Source organism: Schistocerca cancellata, chromosome 1 (assembly GCF_023864275.1).
Source record: "Schistocerca cancellata isolate TAMUIC-IGC-003103 chromosome 1, iqSchCanc2.1, whole genome shotgun sequence".
Taxonomy (NCBI): Eukaryota; Metazoa; Arthropoda; class Insecta; order Orthoptera; family Acrididae; genus Schistocerca; species Schistocerca cancellata.
Genome location: NC_064626.1, coordinates 212005491 through 212020625, shown reverse-complemented (window position 1 = coordinate 212020625; position 15135 = coordinate 212005491). Strand labels below are relative to the sequence as shown.

Below are 15135 nucleotides of genomic sequence, written 5' to 3'. Positions count from 1 at the left end.
CACAAGGGCTGAGTGCACCCCGCCCGGCACACCGAATGGTTACCCATCCAAGTGCTTGCCCAGCCCGACACCGCTTAACTTTGGTGATCTGATGGAAACCGCTGTTACCACTGTGGCAAGGCCGCTGGAAACCGTGAGTGTACTATGTTCAAAAATTTGAAGGTCAGGCCACCAAAACGATCACCTCCGACAATGTTCAACGTATCGTCATACGGCAAGAGACGGCAACGTGTATTGCAGCTTATTTTCGATACGTAAAGGATATGCAGCGAATTCATTGGCCTGTCTCTTTTTATCCGACTTGTGTCCCAATGATCAGGTGTGGAATGCTTTGGGCAGACTTATGCAGCACATCCACGTGAAACAACGACCATCCAGCAGCTACGACGTTCCGGTGGAAGAATCGAACGCCTTACCACAAGAACTGTGTATATTTGAGTTCCTAAGGGACCAAATTGCTAAGCTCATCCGTCCCCACACTTACACACTACTTAAACTAACTTATTCTATGAACAAGATACACATCCATGCCCGAGGGAGGACTAGAACCTCCGGCGGGAGAGGCCGCACAATCCGTTACAGGGCGCCTCTAACCGCACGGCCAGTCCGCGCGGTCCACAAGAACTCCTTAGGAACCTTATGACCAGCATGCGACCACGTTGGACAGCATGAACTGCCGTCCGCAGTGGTCACGTTCTCTATTACGAACTGCGCCCGCCGTTTTTTGTGTCCTTTGAAGCATCAAGGATTGCAGTGAATTCCTTGTAATAATTGTCTTTTAATAAAACTGCCATAGCTGTTCGTCTCATTCCGTATTACTTTCAGTCACCTTCTGTACTACACTGTAGCAATTTTTTCTACGTTTGGTCCCAATTTCATCGAGCTGTGTAAGTCTGCAGTGCCACACCATGCTAAACTAACTTTCTTCCTTTAAGTTTTGCATACCAGCGTACAATATTGTTTTCTGAAGTTCATATATTTTCACGTTTCATGGTTGCATACGTTATGTTATTACGGGTTTAATATTGACTTGTACGTCAAATAAATGGAATTTATGTGTCATATGAGGTTCGTGTTTAGGAAATTAGAATCATAAATGACAAGAAAAGGTGGAGAGAAGTCCGTCTATACCTGCGCGGTGAACGTGTCAATTGACATAGTATGAGACAGCAAAGTTACGTACACGAATGTTAAGAAAAAGCAGTATGTTGCCGGCCATTGCTGCGTAAGCAAGTGGAGGAAAGAGTCAAACAAAAATAGGGCTAAACTGCAAATAATGAGCCTGGAATGAGATGTGTCATTTGTTCATGGCAACGTTGCTAGTAATGATATCCTCAGATCCATAATTCCAAGAAGAGATTTCCTTTCTTCTGCAAGTAATTCCAGTCACTCTCTTGCAGCCGTAACTTACTTCCGCTACGCGTTTTTTAAAACTGTCTTCAACTTTATCTTCCTCGTATAATCCTTTCTGTGTATTCCTTGCATCCGTCCCATTTCCTTCCTTAGTTAGCAGTAGCTTGGCTTGCCATCTGAGCTCTATAAAAATTTGTGGAGCTGCTTCATTTTTCCCCGAAGACTTTTAATTTTCCTATAGGAGCCATATATGTTACCCGTAGTGGATGTTCCTACAGTCTAGCATTTTTACTCTAGTTTTTCCTGCTTAGCCTTTTTGCACTTTCTCTGAACCCCATTTTTATAAATCTACAGCACCTTCCACCCGTTCCAATTGCTGCAATTTTATATTTTCTCCGTTCGGGAGTTAAATACGGTATCTCCTGGGTTGTCTACGAAATTCGGCCAAGCTTTGTCTTTTTACCTATGTGGTACTCTGCTGCCTTCTCAATTTCATGTCTCAAAACTACCCATTATTCTCCTATTGTTTACGTTTCGCCTGTTTCAAGAAATCGTGTCTTATTCTGAATATCCCAGAAAGCTCTGGTTCTTTCAGTTTATCCAGGGCTCACCTATTTTATTTCCTACCATTTCCTACATCTCATTAATATGATAATTATACTATTGGGGTACTTAACTATGGAAAGTACCTTTGCCTCTTAGTCGTATCTCAATTTGCATCCACACCAACAACAGTTACTCAGCGCTTCTAATACTAACTAAAACACAGTAATGTTTCTACGTCACCGAAAAACGCAAATTTTGTACAACAAGTGAGAGGTACACAACAAATACCTAGAGACGCCGTCACCACACTGTCACCTCTCGGTTCAGGGCAGCAGCCTCCAGAGGACGCTCAAAAACCGGACTTATTTGTGTTTCCGTGCCACGTCATTCAGCGCATTACAGACGTCTGCCGATACGGTGGACAGCTGGCAAAGAGAGCGCTGTCGACCGTGAACTACATTGCTTCTGCCTTTTACTGGCAGACATGAAACTTCTTCCGTCGACAGGCACAAAACACGAGGCGTCGAGAACACACACACAGTTCGGAATCAGCAGTTATACAATTCAGTTTTATTGCACCAAGTGTCAGCACTTCAGTAGCTCATGATGCTGCGCTATGTCCGATTTGAAGAGAACAACGGCGAAAGCCAAAATCAGCTACTGAAGTTAGAGACGTTGGCGCCACCGTTTCCGGCGTTCAATAGGGAAGTTGAGTCCTGAAAAGCTACTTCAGACATCTGGAGCAGGACTACTCATGCGTCAGATATCACATGATGTGAAACGAAAATCATTTTTATTACCATACCAGGTCCCACTGTATTTCAACTGCTAGAGAAATTGTCACGTACTTGTGAAACTGTGACTCTCTCTTATTCTGACATTAAATAAATGCCTGCGATATATTTTGCCTCGTTAGGTCACGTTGCTGCTCCGAGACAAAGACTTTGTCAGTATTTCAGGAAGTCAAGCCAAACCTAAGAATTATTGATTTATCAATCTCAGGACCTGACCCATTGTGAAAATGTTCCGTTTGGAATGTTACACAGACTAACTTATTTGGAATATACTTCTCACGCTGTCTCCTGGCAGTAAATTAAAGAAGGACCTGCCTAGTCCAACAAGCGCGAATTTACAAGACTGTCGCTTATTTGGGCATGTGAACAAACACATTTATCTGCAGAATCAATACAGTGCGAAGCCCCTGACGTACTCATTACACGTCAACGGTCAGCATCGCCAAGCTACCTTCACGGCACGACCCGAAAATTAGATCATTTTAGAAATTCTAAATTAATCGATTGGAAATAACAGCCAACTAGTTTCAAAATATAGGTTTATTAAACCCTGACAGCGGTTTCGACAGTTTTAAAACTTACTTATTTTTGCATGTGAACGGTAGGATCGGTAGTGACCTTAATGATGTTTTTCTAAAAAAAGCCTTACACTTTTATCTATCTCATCCTTAACCTGCAAAAACAAATACAGCAATGTTTAGCTAATACTGACAGCTTGTTATAAAAGTTTCAAATGACTTAAAACAAAATACGAACAATAAAATTTACACCGGAAACTAGGTTGGGCTCATTTTGACATAGTACCTACTGATTTGACAATTAACATAACCTTCAAATCGTGAGCTAAACCCTTAATTTTTATTGAGCCATGCTCCAACTCGCATTGGTGCTGTTTGTAGGTTTCTGTCCTTCGTTGGAGGCCAGACCGAAACGTTTAGTTGATATGGTGGCGGTTATTTGTCTTCTTCTCGTGTTGACTGGCGCCACTTGGTTTCGCAAGCGTTGCCTGTCCCTAGTGGCAGCAACGGCGGTTATCGATATGTAGTAATTGTGGCCCTATCTTTGGGGCGACGTCGTGCTTCTTCCGGGTCGTGTCAGTGTGCAGTTCGGTTGGGGACTCAGGTGGAGCCAGGTCCGCGCAGTGCGGGAACACGCCAGCATCGCTGGCAGCACGCATGGACTGCCGGATCGAAGGCCTGTGGTCACGAGGGTGCATGACCTTCTCGTAAACCAGATCCTGCAAGTTTTGAGTGCATTTGCATTCAAGTAGAGAAACCTTCACCATTGTGAGTTCTTGCGATTCACCAGTGACTTGGGTTCGTGTTGCTGCTTGTAGTGTTCACATGGTTCAAATGGCTTTAAGCACTATGGGGCTTGACATCTGACGTAATCAGTCCCCTAGACTTACGAGGTGCATTCAAGTTCTAAGGCCTCCGATTTTTTTTTTTTTTCTAATTAACTACTCACCCGAAATCGATGAAACTGGCGTTACTTCTCGACGTAATCGCCCTGCAGACGTACACATTTTTCACAACGCTGACGCCATGATTGCCGGCCGAAGTGGCCGTGCGGTTAAAGGCGCTGCAGTCTGGAACCGCAAGCCCGCTACGGTCGCAGATTCGAATCCTGCCTCGGGCATGGATGTTTGTGATGTCCTTAGGTTAGTTAGGTTTAACTGGTTCTGAGTTCTAGGGGACTAATGACCTCAGCAGTTGAGTCCCATAGTGCTCAGAGCCATTTTTTTGACACCATGATTCCATGGCAGCGGCGAAGGGTTGTTTAGGAGTCTGTTTTGACCACTGGAAAATCGCTGAGGCAATAGCAGCACGGCTGGTGAATGTGCGGCCACGGGGAGTGTCTTTCATTGTTGTAAAAAGCCAAAAGTCACTAGGAGCCAGGTCAGGTGAGTAGGGAGCATGAGGAATCACTTTAAAGTTGTTATCACGAAGAAACTGTTGCATAACGTTAGCTCGATGTCCGGGTGCGTTGTCTTGGTGAAACAGCACATGCGCAGCCCTTCCCGGACGTTTTTGTTGCAGTGCAGGAAGGAATTTGTTCTTCAACTCATTTTCGTAGGATGCACCTGTTACCGTAGTGCCCTTTGGAACGCAATGGGTAAGGATTACGCCCTCGCTGTCCCAGAACATGGACACCATCATTTTTTCAGCACTGGCGGTTACCCGAAATTTTTTTGTTGGCGGTGGCGGTGAATCTGTGTGCATCCATTGAGCTGACTGGCGCTTTGTTTCTCGATTGAAAAATGGCATCCACGTCTCATCCATTGTCACAACCGACGAAAAGGAAGTCCCATTCATGCTGTCGTTGCGCGTCAACATTGCTTGGCAACATGCCACACGGGCAGCCATGTGGTCGTCTGTCAGCATTCGTGGCACCCACCTCGATGACACTTTTCGCATTTTAGGTCGTCATGCAGGATTGTGTGCACAGAACCCACAGAAATGCCAACTCAGGAGACGATTTGTTCAACAGTCATTCGGCGATCTCCACTTTCTCGATCATGTCGTCAGACCAGCTTGTGCGAGCCCGAGGCTGTTTCGGTTTGTTGTCACACGATGTTCTGCCTTCATTAAACTGTCGCACCCACGAACGCACTTTCGACACATCCATAACTCCATCACCACATGTCTCCTTCAACTGTCGATGAATTTCAATTGGTTTCACACCACGCAAATTCAGAAAACGAATGATTGCACGCTGTTCAAGAAAGGAAAACGTCGCCATTTTAAGTATTTAAAACAGTTCTCATTCTCACCGCCTGTGGTAAAATTCCATCTGCCGTACAGTGCTGCCATCTCTGGGACATATTGACAATGAACGCGGCCTCATTTTAAAACAATGCGCATGTTTCTATCTCTTTCCAGTCCGGAGAAAATAAATCGGAGGCCTTAGAACTTGAATTCACCTCGTACAACTACTTAAACCTAACTAACCTAACGGCATCATACACATCCATGCCCGAGGCAGGATTCGAACCTGCGACCGACTGAAGCGCCTAGAACCGCTCGGCCACAGCGGCTGGCGCTCGTAGTGTTGCCGAGGCGAAGAGCATCGTGTGGAGTGCTTGGGGAAGGGGGATCTCATTAGCCTTACTGGACTTCTAATTATTATTTATTGTATTCAGTTTGTTACTATTTCTCAACTTCAACCAGAGGTATTTTTCCTACCTCGTGGCTGCTAACGCCCCAGTTACCTTCCCTGGGGGTTAGTGTATGTAACGGCCGTGTACGTTTCCTCGCCGCTGCTGTCCGGTGAGGCGTGTAGTTTTGACAGCTTTCTTGATTGTAGGTTGATTTGCGATTCTTCTACTCTGGTGGTAGTGACTCCTTTCTCGTTCCGGGCGCTCTAAGCACAGTATTCTGCGGGCGGAGTCCAGACCGCCGGTTCCGGCTTTGGCGTATTTTTACATCTTTAAATTTGGTTTACTGGACGTCAGGTTGCCTCAGCGAGATTATCATTAGCCATTCGTTAGACTGCCACTAGTCTGAGTTACCATTTTGTGAAGTGAATGCAATTCTTGGCTGCCTATCTCATCGCTCACGAAAGTGTTTTTTTGCTGTACCTACACAGAGGTCGTTCCTGGTGCACCATTTGTGACTGGACATTGTGCTTTATTATTGTCTTTGCTGGTTTTTTTTATAATTGCCATTCTTGGCGTTACAGCAGGTTTAAATGATTGTGCTATCAAGTTTACCATTATTTTGTCTTACCTTTTTGGTGATCAGTTGCTTTTCCTTTTAAATTAACCTACGCTGTTGATGTTGCTGTTTTACTGTATGTCTTTTTTTTTAATTTGTATATGACTGCCATTCTTGGCGTTACAGCAGGTTTAAATGGTTGTGCTATCAAGATTACCCTCATTTGCTTCACCCGTTTGGTGATCAGTCGCCTGTCTTCTTAACTTAACCTTGCTACTACATTGCTGTTTTACAGTATGTTTGTTAAATTGTTTATAATTGCCATTCTTGGCGTTAAAGGTCTTCAGCTGTGACTGTGGTTACTTGCCTTAAAATTCTAACTGGGATCACATTGGCTTGTTTTTAAAATATTATTTGCTGTGTCTGTATTTTATGCTCATTTGGTAAATTGTAACGCACTGAAAGCACTATTAATTACACAGTTGTTTATTCCTTCATTAATAATGTGTGATATCTTTATTTATGACTAAGTCTGCAATTATCGTTTTAAAATAAAATGTGTGTAATTGCAAAAGGGAACCAACAGTAACTGATTACGGTCCCGTCCACAATCTTAACCGAATCCTGCCTTTCTTGACTACCAGGTTTCGTTTATATATGACTTAGTGAATTTACTGAAGACACTTTTATTGTCTATGCCTGTGGTCACTTTCACAGCTCAAATTGGTAATCGAGTTATTTAATTTAATTAAGATTGTTAAAATGGAAATAGTTCATAGTTGAGGGAGTACGAATGAGAACAGTGGCGTATTTAAGTTTACAAAATAATGACAAGTTTAAGTAATCCTTTTTGTAACTGCAACTGGTTGACAAATCTTACACAAAAATCACAAACACAAATCAGAAAAGGAATGTTGTTTGACTGGCAAAGCATACAGAGGGGTGGAAGCAATACAAATTTTCCCCTGAATTAATCCATTTTTCAACATAATCTGACTTGTTTACATGACTCCACTGTGAGGCCCAACTCTATTCAAATGGAATCAGCTACGACTAAGTATACCACAAACTATGTTTCACTTGAGAACAGGGAGCTGTGAGTATCGTTTAACAACCATAAGCCAGTACAGCTGTATTGTACGCTATCAACTTTATTCATGGAGCAGCAAACAACTCCACGCTGTGGGGAGGAGCGGTGCGGTGTAATGTTGTGACGCGTCACGAAAATATGAAAAATACGCGGTCTGACGGTCTGATTATTATAAGAACGCGGCAAACTTCCCTATCAGAGCCCTGAAATCTACATCTACATCCATACTCCGCAAGCCACCTGACGGTGTGTAGCGGAGGGTACCTTGAGTATCCCTATCGGTTCTCCCTTCTATTCCAGTCTCGTATTGTTCGTGGAAAGAAAGATTGCCGGTATGCCTCTGTCTGGGCTCTAATGTCTCTGATTTTATCCTCTTGGTCTCTTCGCGAGATATACGTAGGAGGGAGCAATATACTGCTTGGCTCCTCGGTGAAGGTATGTTCTCGAAACTTCAACAAAAGCCCGTACCGAGCTACTGAGCGTCTCTCTTGCAGAGTCTTCCACTGGAGTTTAGCTATCATCTCTGTAACGCTTTCGCGATTTCTAAATGATCCTGTAACGAAGCGCGCTGCTCTCCGTTGGATCTTCTCTATCTCTTCTATCAACCCTATCTGGTACGGATCCCACACTGGTGAGCGATATTCAAGCAGTGGGCGAACAAGTGTACTGTAACCTACTTCCTTTGTTTTCGGACTGCAATTCCTTAGGATTCTTCCAACGAAACTCAGACTGGCATATTCTTTACCGATGATTAATTTTATATCGTCATTCAATTTTAAATCACTCCTAATGCTTACTCCCAGATAATTTGTGGAATTAACTGCTTCCAGTTGCTGACCTGCTATATTGTAGCTAAATGATAAAGGATCTTTCTTTCTATGTATTCGCAGCACATTACACTTGTCTACATTGAGATTCAATTGCCATTCCCTGCACCGTGCGTCAATTGGTTGCAGATCCTCCTACATTTCAGTACAATTTTCCATTGTTAAAACCTCTCGATATACTACATCATCATCCGAAAAAAGCCTCAGTGAACTTATCCACAAGGTCATTCATATCTATTGTGAATAGCAACGGTCCTACGACACTCCCTGAAATCACTCTTACTTCGGAAGACGTCTCTCCATTGAGAATGAAATGGTGCGTTCTGTTATCTAGGAACTCTTCAATTCAATCACACAATTGTCCTGATAGCCCATATGCTCTTACTTTGTTCGTTAAACGACTGTGGGGAACTGTATCAAACGCCTTGCGGCAGTCAAGAAACACAGCCTCTACCCGGGGACCCGTGTCTATGGACCTCTGAGTCTCGTGGACGAATAACGCGAGCTGGGTTTCACATGACCGTCAGTTTCGAAACCCATGCTGATTCCTACAGAGTAGATTTCTAGTGTCCAGAAAAGTCATTATACTGGAACATAATACTTGTTCCAAAATTCTACAACTAATCGACGTTAGCTATATAGGTCTATAGTTCCGCACATCTGTTCGATGTCCCTTCTTGAAAACGGGGATGACCTGTGCCCTTTTCCAATCTTTCGGAACGCTGCGCTCTTCTGAAGACCTACGGTACACCGTTGCAATAAGGAGAGCAGATTTCAGTGTGAGGTGCACCCGGTAGCTGGTCTGGCCAACAAATTGACTCACAGATACGACGGTGTGTGCTGGAGTTGTCAAACGTCAGACGGCCGACTCATGACTAATAAGTTCACCATCGTCACATACTATGTCCGAGATGACACGCAGTTCCACTATCGGCACAGTTGAAAACTGCTTTTGGCTCTTAGACCACCACTAGATGCAGACAACAGTCTCACCCACTAGGGAAGGAGGTAAAGTTCTCCATCAAGAAAGGAGCACAAGACGAAGAAGGCAAAGAATCATCACACCAAGCATCGTTTCAGGGGCCGAATTAGCAACAACGAAACCGCCCCTACATTGCATAAGCCAATCGGACCATCTTCTGCTTATTGAATATCCCCTCGTGACTGTTCTGTTGGCCTGACAGCCAATCCAGACACAGTACCAGGTTTCCCACGCTGGGGGGAAAACTCTCCTGTTTGCAAATCCTGAGGCGATCCAATCAGCGACTCCAAATCTCTCTTGTCTAAAAAAACAGTATTTTAGACTAGGGAGGTGTCGTTCTCACAGTGAGCATGCCTATGTTTTCGCAAAAAAACATCTACTTAAATTGACCCACAGTCCCTCATTTACGGAGAGATCTAATTTTCTGGGCCGACCATTTTCTGTTTCTGTTTGTGTGAATGTGTGTGAATTCCTAAGGGATCAAACTTGTCGGGTCATCAGTCCCTATACTTACACACTACTTAAACTAAGTTAAACCAACCTATGGTAAGAACAACACACACACCCATGCCCGAGAGAGGACTCGAACCTCCGGCGAGAGGGGCAGCGCAGTCCGTGACATGATGCCTCAAACCACGCGGCCACTCCTCGCGGCCTTGTTTCTGGAAGAAGGCTTTTAAGTTTCCGAGAAAGTCTCGTGCCCGTGAGATATGTTTCTGCCGCTCGCTAAAACAACATGGCGACTTCCTGGCGGATTGGGGGATTGCATTATTGCCTCCACTGAAAACGTGCACCAGCCGCTCTGTCCGTATCGTCCCAGCTTCTAACATGGAAGTCCACGGAGCCCTATGATCCTCCCACCGTTTGCACAAAGGCTCAATTTACAGCAGTCTCTTTTAAAGGGCTTCCTCCAGCAAATTTCACCCAGCTGGCCACCTTCGCGATTGACTGTCGCCTGGCCCAAGTAAAATGTTCTGCGAACCGCCGCCCTTCCCTCCGATCTTAAGCAGAAGGAAGGGAGAGTTTTGGCCAGAGGTCCCTCTGCAGGTGCGACCCACTGAGCACTGATTCCCAGAATCACTCACACAGCCCGGTCGCTTCACTCAGCATTTATGGCCCCCAGTTCATCTCTTTTCCTTTTCTCCATCGCCACCATGTAGCCCCTTGGGAACAAGTACCCTACAGATTACTCATGTAGTTATAAGAAATATCTTCCCACTATTTCCTCAATTAAGAAGACATAAACAATACATACCAAATGTAGTACTGGGGAACACCGAGATCATGACCAGAAATATTAACGTTAATCTGGCCGACAATGTTGTTAAAGTGAGAGAGTCGTGTGCCACCTCTCAACATTGTCAAGGAGGATGTATTATAATAGGGCCTGCAAAAAATTAACTGTGGCACCAGTCCACGAGCTTATTAATTTGTTACAGGTCGTGCTTAAATATAATTTTTTGACATTTAATGGTAAATTTTATGTACAATCATATGGCGCTGTGATGGCTATCACTCTTGCCGGAATCCTAGTTGACATCTTCGTTAATTCTCTACCATGTGATTTCTTCAGTTTTAACTCAGAATTACAAAGAAAAATACTCTTTTATGCTCTTTATGTAGACGATATAATGGCCTTTGATGGCAATGGCCGTAAATTAGAACAGTGGTTCACCCACTCAATAATTTTCACAAGAAAATAGCTTTGGAGAAGAAATCCAGAACGAAAACATGTAGCTTATCTTGCTTGATCTTAAAATATCTGTAGCAAATAACAGGAGCAGGTTTAAAGTCTTCCTTATGGCACCTTATTCGGGTAATATTATCCTAGTTGATTCTTCTCCTCTACATACATACAAATTAGCGCCCTACAAACTGAAATTATTGTAATAAACCCCATTGCTACTAACGATGGATATAAACAAGATTTAGTACACATGGTGATCAATGCCCCACCCCCCCATTCCACACCACCAATTCACATTTGTCTTGTAATATTTGCTGTTTCCTCGTCAAGGACTGAATCTCTTATAAACTGATAATACTTCCTTGAAGTGTTTTTGTTTTGACACCAATGCTTGTTGCAGCCGTGTATTTAAGTGCAAGAGCTTCTCAAGCATTTTTATACATATTGTGAAAGGTCTCCTCTGTTTACCTCTTTATAAGCCACATGACTTTAATGGAGGTCACTTCTCACTATTGTCTACAACCTTGCCATCATGACTGTCCCATGCAGAACTCCCCAGGAACTGGCAGAGAATCTGGAATCTCTACAGGTGGGAAATTTGAAATGCAAGGAACACGAGAGCATCTTCTTTCACGTGAATTGCAATATTTGTGTCACATACACTGAAGAGCCGAAGAAACTGGGACACCTGCCTAATATCGCGTAGGGCCCCGCGAGCAGGCTCAAGTGCCGCAACACGACGTGGCATGGACTCGACTCATGTCTGAAGCAGTGCTGGAGGGAACTGATACAATGAGTCCTGCAGGGCTGTCCACAAATCCGTAAGAGTACGAGGGGGTGGAGATCTCTTCAGAACAGCACGTTGCAAGGCATTCTGGATATGCTCCATAATTATCATGTCTGGGGAGTTTGATGGCCAGAGGAAGTGTTTAAACTCTGAAGAGTGTTCCTGGAGCCACTCTGTAGCAATTCTCGACTTCTGGGGTGTCGCATGGTCCTGCTGCAATTGCCCAAGTCCGTCGGAACCCATGATGGACATGAATGGACGCAAGTGATCAGACAGTATGCTTTCGTATGTGTCACCTGTCATAGTCATATCTAGACGTATCTGCGGCATCATATCATTCCAACTGCCCACGCCCCACAACATTACATAGACTCCACCAGCTTGAACAGTCCTCTGATAACATGCAGGGTCCATGGATTCTTGAGATTGTCTCCATACCCGTACACGTCCAATCGCTCAACACAATTTTAAAATACACTCGTCTGACCAGGCAAAATGTTTCCAGACATCAACAGCCTAATGTCGGTGTTGGCGGACGCAGGGGAGGCGTAAATCTTTGTGTCTTGCAGTCATCAAGGGTATACGAGTGGGCCTTCGGCTCCAAAAGACCATATCGATGACGTTTCGATGGGCACGCTGCCACTTGCTGATGACCCATCATTGAAATCTGCGGCAATTTACAGAAGGATTGCACTTCTGTCACGTTGAACTGTCGTCGCTGGTACTTTTATTGTAGGATCTTTTTCTGGCCTTAGGTATGTGGGAGATTTAATGTTTTACCGGTTTCCTGATATTCACGGTACACTTGTGGAATGGTCGTACGGGGAAATCTCCACTTCATCGCTACCTTGGAGGTGCTGTGTACCATCGCTCGTGCGCCGTCTATAACGCCACGTTCAAACTCACTTAAATCTTCATAACCTGCTATTGTAGCAGCAGTAACCGATCTAACAACTGCGCTCGACACTTGTTGTCCTATATAGGCGTTGCTGACAGCAGCGCCGTATTCTGCCTGTTTACATACCTCTGTCTTTGAATACTAATGCCTATGGCAGTTTCTTTGGCATTTCAGTGTATATCTGCACACGGAATCAAGCCGACGCTGCATCATAAAGACGCCATTCAAACAATCTCCGGGACTCATGGATGTCAAGGAAATACGTTCGGTGTTGGGATGGATAAATTATTATCGGAACTTCCTCGCATAAGTTGTTACGTATAGGTATAAAATGTAAATGGTCCAGAGAACGCCAAAGCTCACTTAGCAAATTACAATAATATTTGCATGACGGCAAACATCTTACGATATGTGATCCGAGCAAAACGCTCACATTTGTTTCTGTTGCTTCAGAATGTGTTTAGGAGCTGTTTTGTTGCGACGACACCATTGTCCTAAACGTCCATTAGCGTTCGCTTCGAAGATAATAACAGTGGCACACAGAAATTAATGTCAGATCGAGATAGAGCCCCGCGCGATTGTATCTATAGTGGATTTTCGTGACTACATTTATGAACGTAAACTGACCCTTTTCACAGACCATAAACCTTCAGTGGCTACCTTTTGATCGACTAATATCATTCCTACATAGCTCAACGTTCGTAGCGCTGGGCACTACTTCCACGGAATTACGACTATGAAATTACACGTCCACATCACAGCACGCAAACGCAGACTTGCTTTCACATCTATCAGTATCATATTTTCTTTCTCAGTAGATATCAGTAGTCAAGACACTGGGAAGTAAATTGCCAAGCTTGTGCCTGAAGATCCTGTTTTGTCTCAGTATATCCACACAGAGTGGCCTAATGCTAGAAGTGCCTAAATAAGTCAGACACTAAATGCTATTAGAATACGAGACACGCACTTAAAGTGCAGAAAGGCGTCATTCTGATATATTCAGAATCATGTGAGAAACGAGTGGTTATCCCTGTGATGCGTAAATCTGAGGTACTACAGAAGCTACATCACTGCCATTGAGGCGTAGCTCACACCAAATAGTTTTCCAGAGATCATTGCTGCTGGAAGACGGCCGATGTGGCCGAGCGGTTCTAGGCGCTACATTCTGGAACCGCGTGACCGCTACGGTCGCAGGTTCGAATCCTGCCTCGGGCATGGGCGTGTATGATGTCCTTAGATTAGTTAGGTTTAAGTAGTTCTAAGTTCTAGGGGACTGATTACCTCAGATGCTAAGTCCCATAGTGCTCAGAGCCATTTGAACCATTGCTGCTGGGAAAATATTGAGAAATACATTGAAATGAGTCTAGCTTATGTCAATAATAGGAGTCAGACAACAGTTTCTGTGGCCACAGGCATCGGAAACTTTGTCACGTCTGCATACTGAAAGCCGGCCCGTGTGGCCGAGTGGTTCTAGGCGCTTCAGTCTGGAACCACGCGACCGCTGCGGTCGCAGGTTCGATTCCTGCCTCGGGCATGGATGTGTGTGATGTCCTTATGTTAGTTAGGTTTAAGTAGTTCTAAGTTCTAGGGGACTGATGACCTTATATGTTAAGTCCCATAGTGCTCAGAGCCATTTGAACCATTTTTTTGCATACTGAATTTGCAGTCATTTTGTCCTCGTCTATGCTTTCTCCAAATTTCCACTTGCGATACAGGCGTCACCCACGGCTTTGCCGCAGTGGTAACAGCAGTTCCCGTCAGATCACCGAAGTTAAGCTCTGCCGGGCTTGACTAGCGCTTGGATGGGTCACCATCCGGGTTTGCCTATTGCTATTGGTAAGCGGGATACACTCAGCACCTGAGAGGCCAGTTGAGAACCTACTTGATTGGGAGGTAGCGGCACCGGTCACTAAAACTGAAAACGACCGTGAGAGCGGTGTGCTGACCACATGCTCCTCCATATCCACATCCAGTGACTTCTGAGAGCTGAGGATGACATGGCTGCCGGTCAGTACCGTTGGGCCTTTAAGGGGCTCCGGAAAGGCTCAAAATCATGAAAAGTTCAATTTTTACTTTTTTGCGTTTTCTGAATCTGCAGACTATTGCCTTTTAATAGATATATAATTTATTCAATTCCGAAGACTACAACTATTTTAAATTTTTTTTAATGTGTTATACATGGGCGTGACCCACTGTGGCGCTGTTAAACTGCTGTCAAATGGTGCTATTATTAACGTCCGTGTAATCAGGTACATTTTAGTGATGTGAGATGCAATAATGGAGGTGATACAACCTATTTTCAGAGACTTAGCAGCACCTGAACTGTTGAAAAAGTGTATTCACGGAAAAACTCAAAACCCCAATGAAAGTGTAAATAGTGTTATATGGTCGAGAATCCCCAAGACTGTATTTGTTGGAATAGAAACACTTCACTTTGGTGTGTATGATGCTGTTGCGACTTTCAATGATGGCAACATTGTAAGGTGCAAGGTATTTAGAAATATGGGAATGAAGA

At 44.2% G+C, this 15135-nt stretch overlaps 1 non-coding gene across 1 annotated transcript; it reads left to right on the top strand.

Moving 5' to 3' along the window:
• The first annotated feature begins 14070 nt into the window (after window positions 1–14070).
• Window positions 14071–14154, top strand: Trnas-gga (transfer RNA serine (anticodon GGA)). Its single transcript is given in 2 exon segments — window positions 14071–14110; window positions 14120–14154. It is a non-coding gene; the product is annotated as a tRNA-Ser (tRNA).
• The last annotated feature ends 981 nt before the right edge of the window (window positions 14155–15135 follow it).